Raw genomic sequence first — 19,153 nt, forward strand, 5'->3', positions numbered from 1 at the left:
AGATTTACAGCACAAAGATATCTAGTTGATTTGAAGCAGTTCCGAGAAAGTCTAAACATAATCCTCACTTTTCCCTCCTGGCACTTTCCCTGTAGGAGATACCGCAAGACGTTTCTGTATATTGGGCACAGCGCTCTGCAGGGTGTTAGCAGAGAGTTTCCCGGGACAGTGAAACCCTATATCAGAGACACTGAGAAGAAGCCCCAATGTTCCCTCCAGGCACTTTCAGTGTGGGTGCCTTCTCCACGTGGTTCCTGGTTTCACTGCAGCTCTGAAGAGAATGTTAGCAAAGAGGTAATCGGGACAGTGCAAACAGTACTCAAAGACAGGGAGAGCAAGCTCTACATTACTCTCTCGGCACTTTGGATGTGGGACATACAGCGAGATGTTTGCTGCTTTTACATTTGGCTGTTGGGAGATTTACAGCACAAAGATATCTAGTTGATTTGAAGCAGTTCCGAGAAAGTCTAAGCATAATCCTCACTTTTCCCTCCTGGCACTTTCACTGTAGGGGATACCGCAAGACGTTTCTGTATATTGGGCACAGCGCTCTGCAGGGTGTTAGCAGAGAGTTTCCCGGGACAGTGAAACCCTATGTCAGAGACACTGAGAAGAAGCCCCAATGTTCCCTCCAGGCACTTTCAGTGTGGGTGCCTTCTCCATGTGGTTCCTGGTTTCACTGCAGCTCTGAAGAGAATGTTAGCAAAGAGGTAATCGGGACAGTGCAAACAGTACTCAAAGACAGGGAGAGCAAGCTCTCTCTTGGCACTTTGGATGTGGGACATACAGCGAGATGTTTGCTGCTTTTACATTTGGCTGTTGGGAGATTTACAGCACAAAGATATCTAGTTGATTTGAAGCAGTTCCGAGAAAGTCTAAACATAATCCTCACTTTTCCCTCCTGGCACTTTCCCTGTAGGAGATACCGCAAGACGTTTCTGTATATTGGGCACAGCGCTCTGCAGGGTGTTAGCAGAGAGTTTCCCGGGACAGTGAAACCCTATGTCAGAGACACTGAGAAGAAGCCCCAATGTTCCCTCCAGGCACTTTCAGTGTGGGTGCCTTCTCCACGTGGTTCCTGGTTTCACTGCAGCTCTGAAGAGAATGTTAGCAAAGAGGTAATCGGGACAGTGCAAACAGTACTCAAAGACAGGGAGAGCAAGCTCTCTCTTGGCACTTTGGATGTGGGACATACAGCGAGATGTTTGCTGCTTTTACATTTGGCTGTTGGGAGATTTACAGCACAAAGATATCTAGTTGATTTGAAGCAGTTCCGAGAAAGTCTAAACATAATCCTCACTTTTCCCTCCTGGCACTTTCCCTGTAGGGGATACCGCAAGACGTTTCTGTACATTGGGCACAGCTCTCTGCAGGGTGTTAGCAGAGAGTTTCCCGGGACAGTGAAACCCTATATCGGAGACACTGAGAAGAAGCCCCAATGTTCACTCCAGGCACTTTCAGTGTGGGTGCCTTCTCCACGTGGTTCCTGGTTTCACTGCAGCTCTGAAGAGAATGTTAGCAAAGAGGTAATCGGGACAGTGCAAACAGTACTCAAAGACAGGGAGAGCAAGCTCTCTCTTGGCACTTTGGATGTGGGACATACAGCGAGATGTTTGCTGCTTTTACATTTGGCTGTTGGGAGATTTACAGCACAAAGATATCTAGTTGATTTGAAGCAGTTCCGAGAAAGTCTAAGCATAATCCTCACTTTTCCCTCCTGGCAATTTCACTGTAGGGGATACCGCAAGACGTTTCTGTATATTGGGCACAGCGCTCTGCAGGGTGTTAGCAGAGAGTTTCCCGGGACAGTGAAACCCTATGTCAGAGACACTGAGAAGAAGCCCCAATGTTCCCTCCAGGCACTTTCAGTGTGGGTGCCTTCTCCACGTGGTTCCTGGTTTCACTGCAGCTCTGAAGAGAATGTTAGCAAAGAGGTAATCGGGACAGTGCAAACAGTACTCAAAGACAGGGAGAGCAAGCTCTACATTACTCTCTTGGCACTTTGGATGTGGGACATACAGCGAGATGTTTGCTGCTTTTACATTTGGCTGTTGGGAGATTTACAGCACAAAGATATCTAGTTGATTTGAAGCAGTTCCGAGAAAGTCTAAACATAATCCTCACTTTTCCCTCCTGGCACTTTCACTGTAGGAGATACCGCAAGACGTTTCTGTACATTGGGCACAGCGCTCTGCAGGGTGTTAGCAGAGAGTTTCCCGGGACAGTGAAACCCTGTGTCAGAGACACTGAGAAGAAGCCCCAATGTTCCCTCCAGGCACTTTCAGTGTGGGTGCCTTCTCCACGTGGTTCCTGGTTTCACTGCAGCTCTGAAGAGAATGTTAGCAAAGAGGTAATCGGGACAGTGCAAACAGTACTCAAAGACAGGGAGAGCAAGCTCTACATTACTCTCTCGGCACTTTGGATGTGGGACATACAGCGAGATGTTTGCTGCTTTTACATTTGGCTGTTGGGAGATTTACAGCACAAAGATATCTAGTTGATTTGAAGCAGTTCCGAGAAAGTCTAAGCATAATCCTCACTTTTCCCTCCTGGCACTTTCCCTGTAGGAGATACCGCAAGACGTTTCTGTATATTGGGCACAGCGCTCTGCAGGGTGTTAGCAGAGAGTTTCCCGGGACAGTGAAACCCTATATCAGAGACACTGAGAAGAAGCCCCAACGTTCCTTCCAGGCACTTTCAGTGTGGGTGCCTTCTCCACGTGGTTCCTGGTTTCACTGCAGCTCTGAAGAGAATGTTAGCAAAGAGGTAATCGGGACAGTGCAAACAGTACTCAAAGACAGGGAGAGCAAGCTCTACATTACTCTCTTGGCACTTTGGATGTGGGACATACAGCGAGATGTTTGCTGCTTTTACATTTGGCTGTTGGGAGATTTACAGCACAAAGATATCTAGTTGATTTGAAGCAGTTCCGAGAAAGTCTAAGCATAATCCTCACTTTTCCCTCCTGGCACTTTCCCTGTAGGGGATACCGCAAGACGTTTCTGTATATTGGGCACAGCGCTCTGCAGGGTGTTAGCAGAGAGTTTCCCGGGACAGTGAAACCCTATGTCAGAGACACTGAGAAGAAGCCCCAACGTTCCCTCCAGGCACTTTCAGTGTGGGTGCCTTCTCCACGTGGTTCCTGGTTTCACTGCAGCTCTGAAGAGAATGTTAGCAAAGAGGTAATCGGGACAGTGCAAACAGTACTCAAAGACAGGGAGAGCAAGCTCTCTCTTGGCACTTTGGATGTGGGACATACAGCGAGATGTTTGCTGCTTTTACATTTGGCTGTTGGGAGATTTACAGCACAAAGATATCTAGTTGATTTGAAGCAGTTCCGAGAAAGTCTAAACATAATCCTCACTTTTCCCTCCTGGCACTTTCCCTGTAGGAGATACCGCAAGACGTTTCTGTATATTGGGCACAGCGCTCTGCAGGGTGTTAGCAGAGAGTTTCCCGGGACAGTGAAACCCTATGTCAGAGACACTGAGAAGAAGCCCCAATGTTCCCTCCAGGCACTTTCAGTGTGGGTGCCTTCTCCACGTGGTTCCTGGTTTCACTGCAGCTCTGAAGAGAATGTTAGCAAAGAGGTAATCGGGACAGTGCAAACAGTACTCAAAGACAGGGAGAGCAAGCTCTACATTACTCTCTCGGCACTTTGGATGTGGGACATACAGCGAGATGTTTGCTGCTTTTACATTTGGCTGTTGGGAGATTTACAGCACAAAGATATCTAGTTGATTTGAAGCAGTTCCGAGAAAGTCTAAGCATAATCCTCACTTTTCCCTCCTGGCACTTTCACTGTAGGGGATACCGCAAGACGTTTCTGTATATTGGGCACAGCGCTCTGCAGGGTGTTAGCAGAGACTTTCCCGGGACAGTGAAACCCTATGTCAGAGACACTGAGAAGAAGCCCCAATGTTCCCTCCAGGCACTTTCAGTGTGGGTGCCTTCTCCACGTGGTTCCTGGTTTCACTGCAGCTCTGAAGAGAATGTTAGCAAAGAGGTAATCGGGACAGTGCAAACAGTACTCAAAGACAGGGAGAGCAAGCTCTCTCTTGGCACTTTGGATGTGGGACATACAGCGAGATGTTTGCTGCTTTTACATTTGGCTGTTGGGAGATTTACAGCACAAAGATATCTAGTTGATTTGAAGCAGTTCCGAGAAAGTCTAAACATAATCCTCACTTTTCCCTCCTGGCACTTTCCCTGTAGGAGATACCGCAAGACGTTTCTGTATATTGGGCACAGCGCTCTGCAGGGTGTTAGCAGAGAGTTTCCCGGGACAGTGAAACCCTATGTCAGAGACACTGAGAAGAAGCCCCAATGTTCCCTCCAGGCACTTTCAGTGTGGGTGCCTTCTCCACGTGGTTCCTGGTTTCACTGCAGCTCTGAAGAGAATGTTAGCAAAGAGGTAATCGGGACAGTGCAAACAGTACTCAAAGACAGGGAGAGCAAGCTCTACATTACTCTCTTGGCACTTTGGATGTGGGACATACAGCGAGATGTTTGCTGCTTTTACATTTGGCTGTTGGGAGATTTACAGCACAAAGATATCTAGTTGATTTGAAGCAGTTCCGAGAAAGTCTAAACATAATCCTCACTTTTCCCTCCTGGCACTTTCCCTGTAGGGGATACCGCAAGACGTTTCTGTACATTGGGCACAGCGCTCTGCAGGGTGTTAGCAGAGAGTTTCCCGGGACAGTGAAACCCTATATCGGAGACACTGAGAAGAAGCCCCAATGTTCCCTCCAGGCACTTTCAGTGTGGGTGCCTTCTCCACGTGGTTCCTGGTTTCACTGCAGCTCTGAAGAGAATGTTAGCAAAGAGGTAATCGGGACAGTGCAAACAGTACTCAAAGACAGGGAGAGCAAGCTCTCTCTTGGCACTTTGGATGTGGGACATACAGCGAGATGTTTGCTGCTTTTACATTTGGCTGTTGGGAGATTTACAGCACAAAGATATCTAGTTGATTTGAAGCAGTTCCGAGAAAGTCTAAGCATAATCCTCACTTTTCCCTCCTGGCAATTTCACTGTAGGGGATACCGCAAGACGTTTCTGTATATTGGGCACAGCGCTCTGCAGGGTGTTAGCAGAGAGTTTCCCGGGACAGTGAAACCCTATGTCAGAGACACTGAGAAGAAGCCCCAATGTTCACTCCAGGCACTTTCAGTGTGGGTGCCTTCTCCACGTGGTTCCTGGTTTCACTGCAGCTCTGAAGAGAATGTTAGCAAAGAGGTAATCGGGACAGTGCAAACAGTACTCAAAGACAGGGAGAGCAAGCTCTACATTACTCTCTTGGCACTTTGGATGTGGGACATACAGCGAGATGTTTGCTGCTTTTACATTTGGCTGTTGGGAGATTTACAGCACAAAGATATCTAGTTGATTTGAAGCAGTTCCGAGAAAGTCTAAACATAATCCTCACTTTTCCCTCCTGGCACTTTCCCTGTAGGAGATACCGCAAGACGTTTCTGTATATTGGGCACAGCGCTCTGCAGGGTGTTAGCAGAGAGTTTCCCGGGACAGTGAAACCCTATGTCAGAGACACTGAGAAGAAGCCCCAATGTTCCCTCCAGGCACTTTCAGTGTGGGTGCCTTCTCCACGTGGTTCCTGGTTTCACTGCAGCTCTGAAGAGAATGTTAGCAAAGAGGTAATCGGGACAGTGCAAACAGTACTCAAAGACAGGGAGAGCAAGCTCTCTCTTGGCACTTTGGATGTGGGACATAGAGCGAGATGTTTGCTGCTTTTACATTTGGCTGTTGGGAGATTTACAGCACAAAGATATCTAGTTGATTTGAAGCAGTTCCGAGAAAGTCTAAGCATAATCCTCACTTTTCCCTCCTGGCACTTTCCCTGTAGGGGATACCGCAAGACGTTTCTGTATATTTGGCACAGCGCTCTGCAGGGTGTTAGCAGAGAGTTTCCCGGGACAGTGAAACCCTATGTCAGAGACACTGAGAAGAAGCCCCAATGTTCCCTCCAGGCACTTTCAGTGTGGGTGCCTTCTCCACGTGGTTCCTGGTTTCACTGCAGCTCTGAAGAGAATGTTAGCAAAGAGGTAATCGGGACAGTGCAAACAGTACTCAAAGACAGGGAGAGCAAGCTCTCTCTTGGCACTTTGGATGTGGGACATACAGCGAGATGTTTGCTGCTTTTACATTTGGCTGTTGGGAGATTTACAGCACAAAGATATCTAGTTGATTTGAAGCAGTTCCGAGAAAGTCTAAACATAATCCTCACTTTTCCCTCCTGGCACTTTCCCTGTAGGAGATACCGCAAGACGTTTCTGTATATTGGGCACAGCGCTCTGCAGGGTGTTAGCAGAGAGTTTCCCGGGACAGTGAAACCCTATGTCAGAGACACTGAGAAGAAGCCCCAATGTTCCCTCCAGGCACTTTCAGTGTGGGTGCCTTCTCCACGTGGTTCCTGGTTTCACTGCAGCTCTGAAGAGAATGTTAGCAAAGAGGTAATCGGGACAGTGCAAACAGTACTCAAAGACAGGGAGAGCAAGCTCTACATTACTCTCTCGGCACTTTGGATGTGGGACATACAGCGAGATGTTTGCTGCTTTTACATTTGGCTGTTGGGAGATTTACAGCACAAAGATATCTAGTTGATTTGAAGCAGTTCCGAGAAAGTCTAAGCATAATCCTCACTTTTCCCTCCTGGCACTTTCCCTGTAGGGGATACCGCAAGACGTTTCTGTATATTGGGCACAGCGCTCTGCAGGGTGTTAGCAGAGAGTTTCCCGGGACAGTGAAACCCTATGTCAGAGACACTGAGAAGAAGCCCCAATGTTCCCTCCAGGCACTTTCAGTGTGGGTGCCTTCTCCACGTGGTTCCTGGTTTCACTGCAGCTCTGAAGAGAATGTTAGCAAAGAGGTAATCGGGACAGTGCAAACAGTACTCAAAGACAGGGAGAGCAAGCTCTACATTACTCTCTCGGCACTTTGGATGTGGGACATACAGCGAGATGTTTGCTGCTTTTACATTTGGCTGTTGGGAGATTTACAGCACAAAGATATCTAGTTGATTTGAAGCAGTTCCGAGAAAGTCTAAACATAATCCTCACTATTCCCTCCTGGCACTTTCCCTGTAGGGGATACCGCAAGACGTTTCTGTACATTGGGCACAGCGCTCTGCAGGGTGTTAGCAGAGAGTTTCCCGGGACAGTGAAACCCTATGTCAGAGACACTGAGAAGAAGCCCCAATGTTCCCTCCAGGCACTTTCAGTGTGGGTGCCTTCTCCACGTGGTTTCTGGTTTCACTGCAGCTCTGAAGAGAATGTTAGCAAAGAGGTAATCGGGACAGTGCAAACAGTACTCAAAGACAGGGAGAGCAAGCTCTCTCTTGGCACTTTGGATGTGGGACATACAGCGAGATGTTTGCTGCTTTTACATTTGGCTGTTGGGAGATTTACAGCACAAAGATATCTAGTTGATTTGAAGCAGTTCCGAGAAAGTCTAAGCATAATCCTCACTTTTCCCTCCTGGCACTTTCCCTGTAGGGGATACCGCAAGACGTTTCTGTATATTGGGCACAGCGCTCTGCAGGGTGTTAGCAGAGAGTTTCCCGGGACAGTGAAACCCTATGTCAGAGACACTGAGAAGAAGCCCCAATGTTCACTCCAGGCACTTTCAGTGTGGGTGCCTTCTCCACGTGGTTCCTGGTTTCACTGCAGCTCTGAAGAGAATGTTAGCAAAGAGGTAATCGGGACAGTGCAAACAGTACTCAAAGACAGGGAGAGCAAGCTCTCTCTTGGCACTTTGGATGTGGGACATACAGCGAGATGTTTGCTGCTTTTACATTTGGCTGTTGGGAGATTTACAGCACAAAGATATCTAGTTGATTTGAAGCAGTTCCGAGAAAGTCTAAACATAATCCTCACTTTTCCCTCCTGGCACTTTCCCTGTAGGAGATACCGCAAGACGTTTCTGTATATTGGGCACAGCGCTCTGCAGGGTGTTAGCAGAGAGTTTCCCGGGACAGTGAAACCCTATATCAGAGACACTGAGAAGAAGCCCCAATGTTCCCTCCAGGCACTTTCAGTGTGGGTGCCTTCTCCACGTGGTTCCTGGTTTCACTGCAGCTCTGAAGAGAATGTTAGCAAAGAGGTAATCGGGACAGTGCAAACAGTACTCAAAGACAGGGAGAGCAAGCTCTACATTACTCTCTCGGCACTTTGGATGTGGGACATACAGCGAGATGTTTGCTGCTTTTACATTTGGCTGTTGGGAGATTTACAGCACAAAGATATCTAGTTGATTTGAAGCAGTTCCGAGAAAGTCTAAGCATAATCCTCACTTTTCCCTCCTGGCACTTTCACTGTAGGGGATACCGCAAGACGTTTCTGTATATTGGGCACAGCGCTCTGCAGGGTGTTAGCAGAGAGTTTCCCGGGACAGTGAAACCCTATGTCAGAGACACTGAGAAGAAGCCCCAATGTTCCCTCCAGGCACTTTCAGTGTGGGTGCCTTCTCCACGTGGTTCCTGGTTTCACTGCAGCTCTGAAGAGAATGTTAGCAAAGAGGTAATCGGGACAGTGCAAACAGTACTCAAAGACAGGGAGAGCAAGCTCTCTCTTGGCACTTTGGATGTGGGACATACAGCGAGATGTTTGCTGCTTTTACATTTGGCTGTTGGGAGATTTACAGCACAAAGATATCTAGTTGATTTGAAGCAGTTCCGAGAAAGTCTAAACATAATCCTCACTTTTCCCTCCTGGCACTTTCCCTGTAGGAGATACCGCAAGACGTTTCTGTATATTGGGCACAGCGCTCTGCAGGGTGTTAGCAGAGAGTTTCCCGGGACAGTGAAACCCTATATCAGAGACACTGAGAAGAAGCCCCAATGTTCCCTCCAGGCACTTTCAGTGTGGGTGCCTTCTCCACGTGGTTCCTGGTTTCACTGCAGCTCTGAAGAGAATGTTAGCAAAGAGGTAATCGGGACAGTGCAAACAGTACTCAAAGACAGGGAGAGCAAGCTCTACATTACTCTCTCGGCACTTTGGATGTGGGACATACAGCGAGATGTTTGCTGCTTTTACATTTGGCTGTTGGGAGATTTACAGCACAAAGATATCTAGTTGATTTGAAGCAGTTCCGAGAAAGTCTAAGCATAATCCTCACTTTTCCCTCCTGGCACTTTCACTGTAGGGGATACCGCAAGACGTTTCTGTATATTGGGCACAGCGCTCTGCAGGGTGTTAGCAGAGAGTTTCCCGGGACAGTGAAACCCTATGTCAGAGACACTGAGAAGAAGCCCCAATGTTCCCTCCAGGCACTTTCAGTGTGGGTGCCTTCTCCACGTGGTTCCTGGTTTCACTGCAGCTCTGAAGAGAATGTTAGCAAAGAGGTAATCGGGACAGTGCAAACAGTACTCAAAGACAGGGAGAGCAAGCTCTCTCTTGGCACTTTGGATGTGGGACATACAGCGAGATGTTTGCTGCTTTTACATTTGGCTGTTGGGAGATTTACAGCACAAAGATATCTAGTTGATTTGAAGCAGTTCCGAGAAAGTCTAAACATAATCCTCACTTTTCCCTCCTGGCACTTTCCCTGTAGGAGATACCGCAAGACGTTTCTGTATATTGGGCACAGCGCTCTGCAGGGTGTTAGCAGAGAGTTTCCCGGGACAGTGAAACCCTATGTCAGAGACACTGAGAAGAAGCCCCAATGTTCCCTCCAGGCACTTTCAGTGTGGGTGCCTTCTCCACGTGGTTCCTGGTTTCACTGCAGCTCTGAAGAGAATGTTAGCAAAGAGGTAATCGGGACAGTGCAAACAGTACTCAAAGACAGGGAGAGCAAGCTCTACATTACTCTCTCGGCACTTTGGATGTGGGACATACAGCGAGATGTTTGCTGCTTTTACATTTGGCTGTTGGGAGATTTACAGCACAAAGATATCTAGTTGATTTGAAGCAGTTCCGAGAAAGTCTAAACATAATCCTCACTTTTCCCTCCTGGCACTTTCCCTGTAGGGGATACCGCAAGACGTTTCTGTACATTGGGCACAGCGCTCTGCAGGGTGTTAGCAGAGAGTTTCCCGGGACAGTGAAACCCTATATCGGAGACACTGAGAAGAAGCCCCAATGTTCACTCCAGGCACTTTCAGTGTGGGTGCCTTCTCCACGTGGTTCCTGGTTTCACTGCAGCTCTGAAGAGAATGTTAGCAAAGAGGTAATCGGGACAGTGCAAACAGTACTCAAAGACAGGGAGAGCAAGCTCTCTCTTGGCACTTTGGATGTGGGACATACAGCGAGATGTTTGCTGCTTTTACATTTGGCTGTTGGGAGATTTACAGCACAAAGATATCTAGTTGATTTGAAGCAGTTCCGAGAAAGTCTAAGCATAATCCTCACTTTTCCCTCCTGGCACTTTCCCTGTAGGAGATACCGCAAGACGTTTCTGTATATTGGGCACAGCGCTCTGCAGGGTGTTAGCAGAGAGTTTCCCGGGACAGTGAAACCCTATGTCAGAGACACTGAGAAGAAGCCCCAATGTTCCCTCCAGGCACTTTCAGTGTGGGTGCCTTCTCCACGTGGTTTCTGGTTTCACTGCAGCTCTGAAGAGAATGTTAGCAAAGAGGTAATCGGGACAGTGCAAACAGTACTCAAAGACAGGGAGAGCAAGCTCTCTCTTGGCACTTTGGATGTGGGACATACAGCGAGATGTTTGCTGCTTTTACATTTGGCTGTTGGGAGATTTACAGCACAAAGATATCTAGTTGATTTGAAGCAGTTCCGAGAAAGTCTAAGCATAATCCTCACTTTTCCCTCCTGGCACTTTCACTGTAGGGGATACCGCAAGACGTTTCTGTATATTGGGCACAGCGCTCTGCAGGGTGTTAGCAGAGAGTTTCCCGGGACAGTGAAACCCTATGTCAGAGACACTGAGAAGAAGCCCCAATGTTCCCTCCAGGCACTTTCAGTGTGGGTGCCTTCTCCACGTGGTTTCTGGTTTCACTGCAGCTCTGAAGAGAATGTTAGCAAAGAGGTAATCGGGACAGTGCAAACAGTACTCAAAGACAGGGAGAGCAAGCTCTCTCTTGGCACTTTGGATGTGGGACATACAGCGAGATGTTTGCTGCTTTTACATTTGGCTGTTGGGAGATTTACAGCACAAAGATATCTAGTTGATTTGAAGCAGTTCCGAGAAAGTCTAAACATAATCCTCACTTTTCCCTCCTGGCACTTTCCCTGTAGGAGATACCGCAAGACGTTTCTGTATATTGGGCACAGCGCTCTGCAGGGTGTTAGCAGAGAGTTTCCCGGGACAGTGAAACCCTATGTCAGAGACACTGAGAAGAAGCCCCAATGTTCCCTCCAGGCACTTTCAGTGTGGGTGCCTTCTCCACGTGGTTCCTGGTTTCACTGCAGCTCTGAAGAGAATGTTAGCAAAGAGGTAATCGGGACAGTGCAAACAGTACTCAAAGACAGGGAGAGCAAGCTCTACATTACTCTCTCGGCACTTTGGATGTGGGACATACAGCGAGATGTTTGCTGCTTTTACATTTGGCTGTTGGGAGATTTACAGCACAAAGATATCTAGTTGATTTGAAGCAGTTCCGAGAAAGTCTAAACATAATCCTCACTTTTCCCTCCTGGCACTTTCCCTGTAGGAGATACCGCAAGACGTTTCTGTATATTGGGCACAGCGCTCTGCAGGGTGTTAGCAGAGAGTTTCCCGGGACAGTGAAACCCTATGTCAGAGACACTGAGAAGAAGCCCCAATGTTCCCTCCAGGCACTTTCAGTGTGGGTGCCTTCTCCACGTGGTTCCTGGTTTCACTGCAGCTCTGAAGAGAATGTTAGCAAAGAGGTAATCGGGACAGTGCAAACAGTACTCAAAGACAGGGAGAGCAAGCTCTCTCTTGGCACTTTGGATGTGGGACATACAGCGAGATGTTTGCTGCTTTTACATTTGGCTGTTGGGAGATTTACAGCACAAAGATATCTAGTTGATTTGAAGCAGTTCCGAGAAAGTCTAAGCATAATCCTCACTTTTCCCTCCTGGCACTTTCCCTGTAGGAGATACCGCAAGACGTTTCTGTATATTGGGCACAGCGCTCTGCAGGGTGTTAGCAGAGAGTTTCCCGGGACAGTGAAACCCTATGTCAGAGACACTGAGAAGAAGCCCCAATGTTCCCTCCAGGCACTTTCAGTGTGGGTGCCTTCTCCACGTGGTTTCTGGTTTCACTGCAGCTCTGAAGAGAATGTTAGCAAAGAGGTAATCGGGACAGTGCAAACAGTACTCAAAGACAGGGAGAGCAAGCTCTCTCTTGGCACTTTGGATGTGGGACATACAGCGAGATGTTTGCTGCTTTTACATTTGGCTGTTGGGAGATTTACAGCACAAAGATATCTAGTTGATTTGAAGCAGTTCCGAGAAAGTCTAAGCATAATCCTCACTTTTCCCTCCTGGCACTTTCACTGTAGGGGATACCGCAAGACGTTTCTGTATATTGGGCACAGCGCTCTGCAGGGTGTTAGCAGAGAGTTTCCCGGGACAGTGAAACCCTATGTCAGAGACACTGAGAAGAAGCCCCAATGTTCCCTCCAGGCACTTTCAGTGTGGGTGCCTTCTCCACGTGGTTTCTGGTTTCACTGCAGCTCTGAAGAGAATGTTAGCAAAGAGGTAATCGGGACAGTGCAAACAGTACTCAAAGACAGGGAGAGCAAGCTCTACATTACTCTCTCGGCACTTTGGATGTGGGACATACAGCGAGATGTTTGCTGCTTTTACATTTGGCTGTTGGGAGATTTACAGCACAAAGATATCTAGTTGATTTGAAGCAGTTCCGAGAAAGTCTAAGCATAATCCTCACTTTTCCCTCCTGGCACTTTCACTGTAGGGGATACCGCAAGACGTTTCTGTATATTGGGCACAGCGCTCTGCAGGGTGTTAGCAGAGAGTTTCCCGGGACAGTGAAACCCTATGTCAGAGACACTGAGAAGAAGCCCCAATGTTCCCTCCAGGCACTTTCAGTGTGGGTGCCTTCTCCACGTGGTTCCTGGTTTCACTGCAGCTCTGAAGAGAATGTTAGCAAAGAGGTAATCGGGACAGTGCAAACAGTACTCAAAGACAGGGAGAGCAAGCTCTCTCTTGGCACTTTGGATGTGGGACATACAGCGAGATGTTTGCTGCTTTTACATTTGGCTGTTGGGAGATTTACAGCACAAAGATATCTAGTTGATTTGAAGCAGTTCCGAGAAAGTCTAAACATAATCCTCACTTTTCCCTCCTGGCACTTTCCCTGTAGGAGATACCGCAAGACGTTTCTGTATATTGGGCACAGCGCTCTGCAGGGTGTTAGCAGAGAGTTTCCCGGGACAGTGAAACCCTATGTCAGAGACACTGAGAAGAAGCCCCAATGTTCCCTCCAGGCACTTTCAGTGTGGGTGCCTTCTCCACGTGGTTCCTGGTTTCACTGCAGCTCTGAAGAGAATGTTAGCAAAGAGGTAATCGGGACAGTGCAAACAGTACTCAAAGACAGGGAGAGCAAGCTCTACATTACTCTCTCGGCACTTTGGATGTGGGACATACAGCGAGATGTTTGCTGCTTTTACATTTGGCTGTTGGGAGATTTACAGCACAAAGATATCTAGTTGATTTGAAGCAGTTCCGAGAAAGTCTAAACATAATCCTCACTTTTCCCTCCTGGCACTTTCCCTGTAGGGGATACCGCAAGACGTTTCTGTACATTGGGCACAGCGCTCTGCAGGGTGTTAGCAGAGAGTTTCCCGGGACAGTGAAACCCTATATCGGAGACACTGAGAAGAAGCCCCAATGTTCACTCCAGGCACTTTCAGTGTGGGTGCCTTCTCCACGTGGTTCCTGGTTTCACTGCAGCTCTGAAGAGAATGTTAGCAAAGAGGTAATCGGGACAGTGCAAACAGTACTCAAAGACAGGGAGAGCAAGCTCTCTCTTGGCACTTTGGATGTGGGACATACAGCGAGATGTTTGCTGCTTTTACATTTGGCTGTTGGGAGATTTACAGCACAAAGATATCTAGTTGATTTGAAGCAGTTCCGAGAAAGTCTAAGCATAATCCTCACTTTTCCCTCCTGGCACTTTCCCTGTAGGAGATACCGCAAGACGTTTCTGTATATTGGGCACAGCGCTCTGCAGGGTGTTAGCAGAGAGTTTCCCGGGACAGTGAAACCCTATGTCAGAGACACTGAGAAGAAGCCCCAATGTTCCCTCCAGGCACTTTCAGTGTGGATGCCTTCTCCACGTGGTTCCTGGTTTCACTGCAGCTCTGAAGAGAATGTTAGCAAAGAGGTAATCGGGACAGTGCAAACAGTACTCAAAGACAGGGAGAGCAAGCTCTCTCTTGGCACTTTGGATGTGGGACATACAGCGAGATGTTTGCTGCTTTTACATTTGGCTGTTGGGAGATTTACAGCACAAAGATATCTAGTTGATTTGAAGCAGTTCCGAGAAAGTCTAAGCATAATCCTCACTTTTCCCTCCTGGCACTTTCACTGTAGGGGATACCGCAAGACGTTTCTGTATATTGGGCACAGCGCTCTGCAGGGTGTTAGCAGAGAGTTTCCCGGGACAGTGAAACCCTATGTCAGAGACACTGAGAAGAAGCCCCAATGTTCCCTCCAGGCACTTTCAGTGTGGGTGCCTTCTCCACGTGGTTCCTGGTTTCACTGCAGCTCTGAAGAGAATGTTAGCAAAGAGGTAATCGGGACAGTGCAAACAGTACTCAAAGACAGGGAGAGCAAGCTCTCTCTTGGCACTTTGGATGTGGGACATACAGCGAGATGTTTGCTGCTTTTACATTTGGCTGTTGGGAGATTTACAGCACAAAGATATCTAGTTGATTTGAAGCAGTTCCGAGAAAGTCTAAACATAATCCTCACTTTTCCCTCCTGGCACTTTCCCTGTAGGAGATACCGCAAGACGTTTCTGTATATTGGGCACAGCGCTCTGCAGGGTGTTAGCAGAGAGTTTCCCGGGACAGTGAAACCCTATGTCAGAGACACTGAGAAGAAGCCCCAATGTTCCCTCCAGGCACTTTCAGTGTGGGTGCCTTCTCCACGTGGTTCCTGGTTTCACTGCAGCTCTGAAGAGAATGTTAGCAAAGAGGTAATCGGGACAGTGCAAACAGTACTCAAAGACAGGGAGAGCAAGCTCTACATTACTCTCTCGGCACTTTGGATGTGGGACATACAGCGAGATGTTTGCTGCTTTTACATTTGGCTGTTGGGAGATTTACAGCACAAAGATATCTAGTTGATTTGAAGCAGTTCCGAGAAAGTCTAAACATAATCCTCACTTTTCCCTCCTGGCACTTTCCCTGTAGGGGATACCGCAAGACGTTTCTGTACATTGGGCACAGCGCTCTGCAGGGTGTTAGCAGAGAGTTTCCCGGGACAGTGAAACCCTATGTCAGAGACACTGAGAAGAAGCCCCAATGTTCACTCCAGGCACTTTCAGTGTGGGTGCCTTCTCCACGTGGTTCCTGGTTTCACTGCAGCTCTGAAGAGAATGTTAGCAAAGAGGTAATCGGGACAGTGCAAACAGTACTCAAAGACAGGGAGAGCAAGCTCTCTCTTGGCACTTTGGATGTGGGACATACAGCGAGATGTTTGCTGCTTTTACATTTGGCTGTTGGGAGATTTACAGCACAAAGATATCTAGTTGATTTGAAGCAGTTCCGAGAAAGTCTAAACATAATCCTCACTTTTCCCTCCTGGCACTTTCCCTGTAGGAGATACCGCAAGACGTTTCTGTATATTGGGCACAGCGCTCTGCAGGGTGTTAGCAGAGAGTTTCCCGGGACAGTGAAACCCTATGTCAGAGACACTGGGAAGAAGCCCCAATGTTCCCTCCAGGCACTTTCAGTGTGGGTGCCTTCTCCACGTGGTTCCTGGTTTCACTGCAGCTCTGAAGAGAATGTTAGCAAAGAGGTAATCGGGACAGTGCAAACAGTACTCAAAGACAGGGAGAGCAAGCTCTACATTACTCTCTCGGCACTTTGGATGTGGGACATACAGCGAGATGTTTGCTGCTTTTACATTTGGCTGTTGGGAGATTTACAGCACAAAGATATCTAGTTGATTTGAAGCAGTTCCGAGAAAGTCTAAACATAATCCTCACTATTCCCTCCTGGCACTTTCACTGTAGGGGATACCGCAAGACGTTTCTGTATATTGGGCACAGCGCTCTGCAGGGTGTTAGCAGAGAGTTTCCCGGGACAGTGAAACCCTATGTCAGAGACACTGAGAAGAAGCCCCAATGTTCCCTCCAGGCACTTTCAGTGTGGGTGCCTTCTCCACGTGGTTTCTGGTTTCACTGCAGCTCTGAAGAGAATGTTAGCAAAGAGGTAATCGGGACAGTGCAAACAGTACTCAAAGACAGGGAGAGCAAGCTCTCTCTTGGCACTTTGGATGTGGGACATACAGCGAGATGTTTGCTGCTTTTACATTTGGCTGTTGGGAGATTTACAGCACAAAGATATCTAGTTGATTTGAAGCAGTTCCGAGAAAGTCTAAACATAATCCTCACTTTTCCCTCCTGGCACTTTCCCTGTAGGAGATACCGCAAGACGTTTCTGTATATTGGGCACAGCGCTCTGCAGGGTGTTAGCAGAGAGTTTCCCGGGACAGTGAAACCCTATATCAGAGACACTGAGAAGAAGCCCCAATGTTCCCTCCAGGCACTTTCAGTGTGGGTGCCTTCTCCACGTGGTTCCTGGTTTCACTGCAGCTCTGAAGAGAATGTTAGCAAAGAGGTAATCGGGACAGTGCAAACAGTACTCAAAGACAGGGAGAGCAAGCTCTACATTACTCTCTCGGCACTTTGGATGTGGGACATACAGCGAGATGTTTGCTGCTTTTACATTTGGCTGTTGGGAGATTTACAGCACAAAGATATCTAGTTGATTTGAAGCAGTTCCGAGAAAGTCTAAACATAATCCTCACTTTTCCCTCCTGGCACTTTCCCTGTAGGAGATACCGCAAGACGTTTCTGTATATTGGGCACAGCGCTCTGCAGGGTGTTAGCAGAGAGTTTCCCGGGACAGTGAAACCCTATGTCAGAGACACTGGGAAGAAGCCCCAATGTTCCCTCCAGGCACTTTCAGTGTGGGTGCCTTCTCCACGTGGTTCCTGGTTTCACTGCAGCTCTGAAGAGAATGTTAGCAAAGAGGTAATCGGGACAGTGCAAACAGTACTCAAAGACAGGGAGAGCAAGCTCTACATTACTCTCTCGGCACTTTGGATGTGGGACATACAGCGAGATGTTTGCTGCTTTTACATTTGGCTGTTGGGAGATTTACAGCACAAAGATATCTAGTTGATTTGAAGCAGTTCCGAGAAAGTCTAAACATAATCCTCACTATTCCCTCCTGGCACTTTCACTGTAGGGGATACCGCAAGACGTTTCTGTATATTGGGCACAGCGCTCTGCAGGGTGTTAGCAGAGAGTTTCCCGGGACAGTGAAACCCTATGTCAGAGACACTGAGAAGAAGCCCCAATGTTCCCTCCAGGCACTTTCAGTGTGGGTGCCTTCTCCACGTGGTTTCTGGTTTCACTGCAGCTCTGAAGAGAATGTTAGCAAAGAGGTAATCGGGACAGTGCAAACAGTACTCAAAGAAAGGGAGAGCAAGCTCTCTCTTGGCACTTTGGATGTGGGACATACAGCGAGATGTTTGCTGCTTTTACATTTGGCTGTTGGGAGATTTACAGCACAAAGATATCTAGTTGATTTGAAGCAGTTCCGAGAAAGTCTAAACATAATCCTCACTTTTCCCTCCTGGCACTTTCCCTGTAGGAGATACCGCAAGACGTTTCTGTATATTGGGCACAGCGCTCTGCAGGGTGTTAGCAGAGAGTTTCCCGGGACAGTGAAACCCTATATCAGAGACACTGAGAAGAAGCCCCAATGTTCCCTCCAGGCACTTTCAGTGTGGGTGCCTTCTCCACGTGGTTCCTGGTTTCACTGCAGCTCTGAAGAGAATGTTAGCAAAGAGGTAATCGGGACAGTGCAAACAGTACTCAAAGACAGGGAGAGCAAGCTCTACATTACTCTCTCGGCACTTTGGATGTGGGACATACAGCGAGATGTTTGCTGCTTTTACATTTGGCTGTTGGGAGATTTACAGCACAAAGATATCTAGTCGATTTGAAGCAGTTCCGAGAAAGTCTAAACATAATCCTCACTTTTCCCTCCTGGCACTTTCCCTGTAGGGGATACCGCAAGACGTTTCTGTATATTGGGCACAGCGCTCTGCAGGGTGTTAGCAGAGAGTTTCCCGGGACAGTGAAACCCTATGTCAGAGACACTGAGAAGAAGCCCCAATGTTCCCTCCAGGCACTTTCAGTGTGGATGCCTTCTCCACGTGGTTCCTGGTTTCACTGCAGCTCTGAAGAGAATGTTAGCAAAGAGGTAATCGGGACAGTGCAAACAGTACTCAAAGACAGGGAGAGCAAGCTCTCTCTTGGCACTTTGGATGTGGGACATACAGCGAGATGTTTGCTGCTTTTACATTTGGCTGTTGGGAGATTTACAGCACAAAGATATCTAGTTGATTTGAAGCAGTTCCGAGAAAGTCTAAACATAATCCTCACTTTTCCCTCCTGGCACTTTCCCTGTAGGAGATACCGCAAGACGTTTCTGTATATTGGGCACAGCGCTCTGCAGGGTGTTAGCAGAGAGTTTCCCGGGACAGTGAAACCCTATGTCAGAGACACTGGGAAGAAGCCCCAATGTTCCCTCCAGGCACTTTCAGTGTGGGTGCCTTCTCCACGTGGTTCCTGGTTTCACTGCAGCTCTGAAGAGAATGTTAGCAAAGAGGTAATCGGGACAGTGCAAACAGTACTCAAAGACAGGGAGAGCAAGCTCTACATTACTCTCTCGGCACTTTGGATGTGGGACATACAGCGAGATGTTTGCTGCTTTTACATTTGGCTGTTGGGAGATTTACAGCACAAAGATATCTAGTTGATTTGAAGCAGTTCCGAGAAAGTCTAAGCATAATCCTCACTTTTCCCTCCTGGCACTTTCACTGTAGGGGATACCGCAAGACGTTTCTGTATATTGGGCACAGCGCTCTGCAGGGTGTTAGCAGAGAGTTTCCCGGGACAGTGAAACCCTATGTCAGAGACACTGAGAAGAAGCCCCAATGTTCCCTCC

The sequence above is a fragment of the Chroicocephalus ridibundus genome, unplaced genomic scaffold, assembly GCF_963924245.1.
Source record: "Chroicocephalus ridibundus unplaced genomic scaffold, bChrRid1.1 SCAFFOLD_40, whole genome shotgun sequence".
In the NCBI taxonomy this organism is placed as follows: domain Eukaryota; kingdom Metazoa; phylum Chordata; class Aves; order Charadriiformes; family Laridae; genus Chroicocephalus; species Chroicocephalus ridibundus.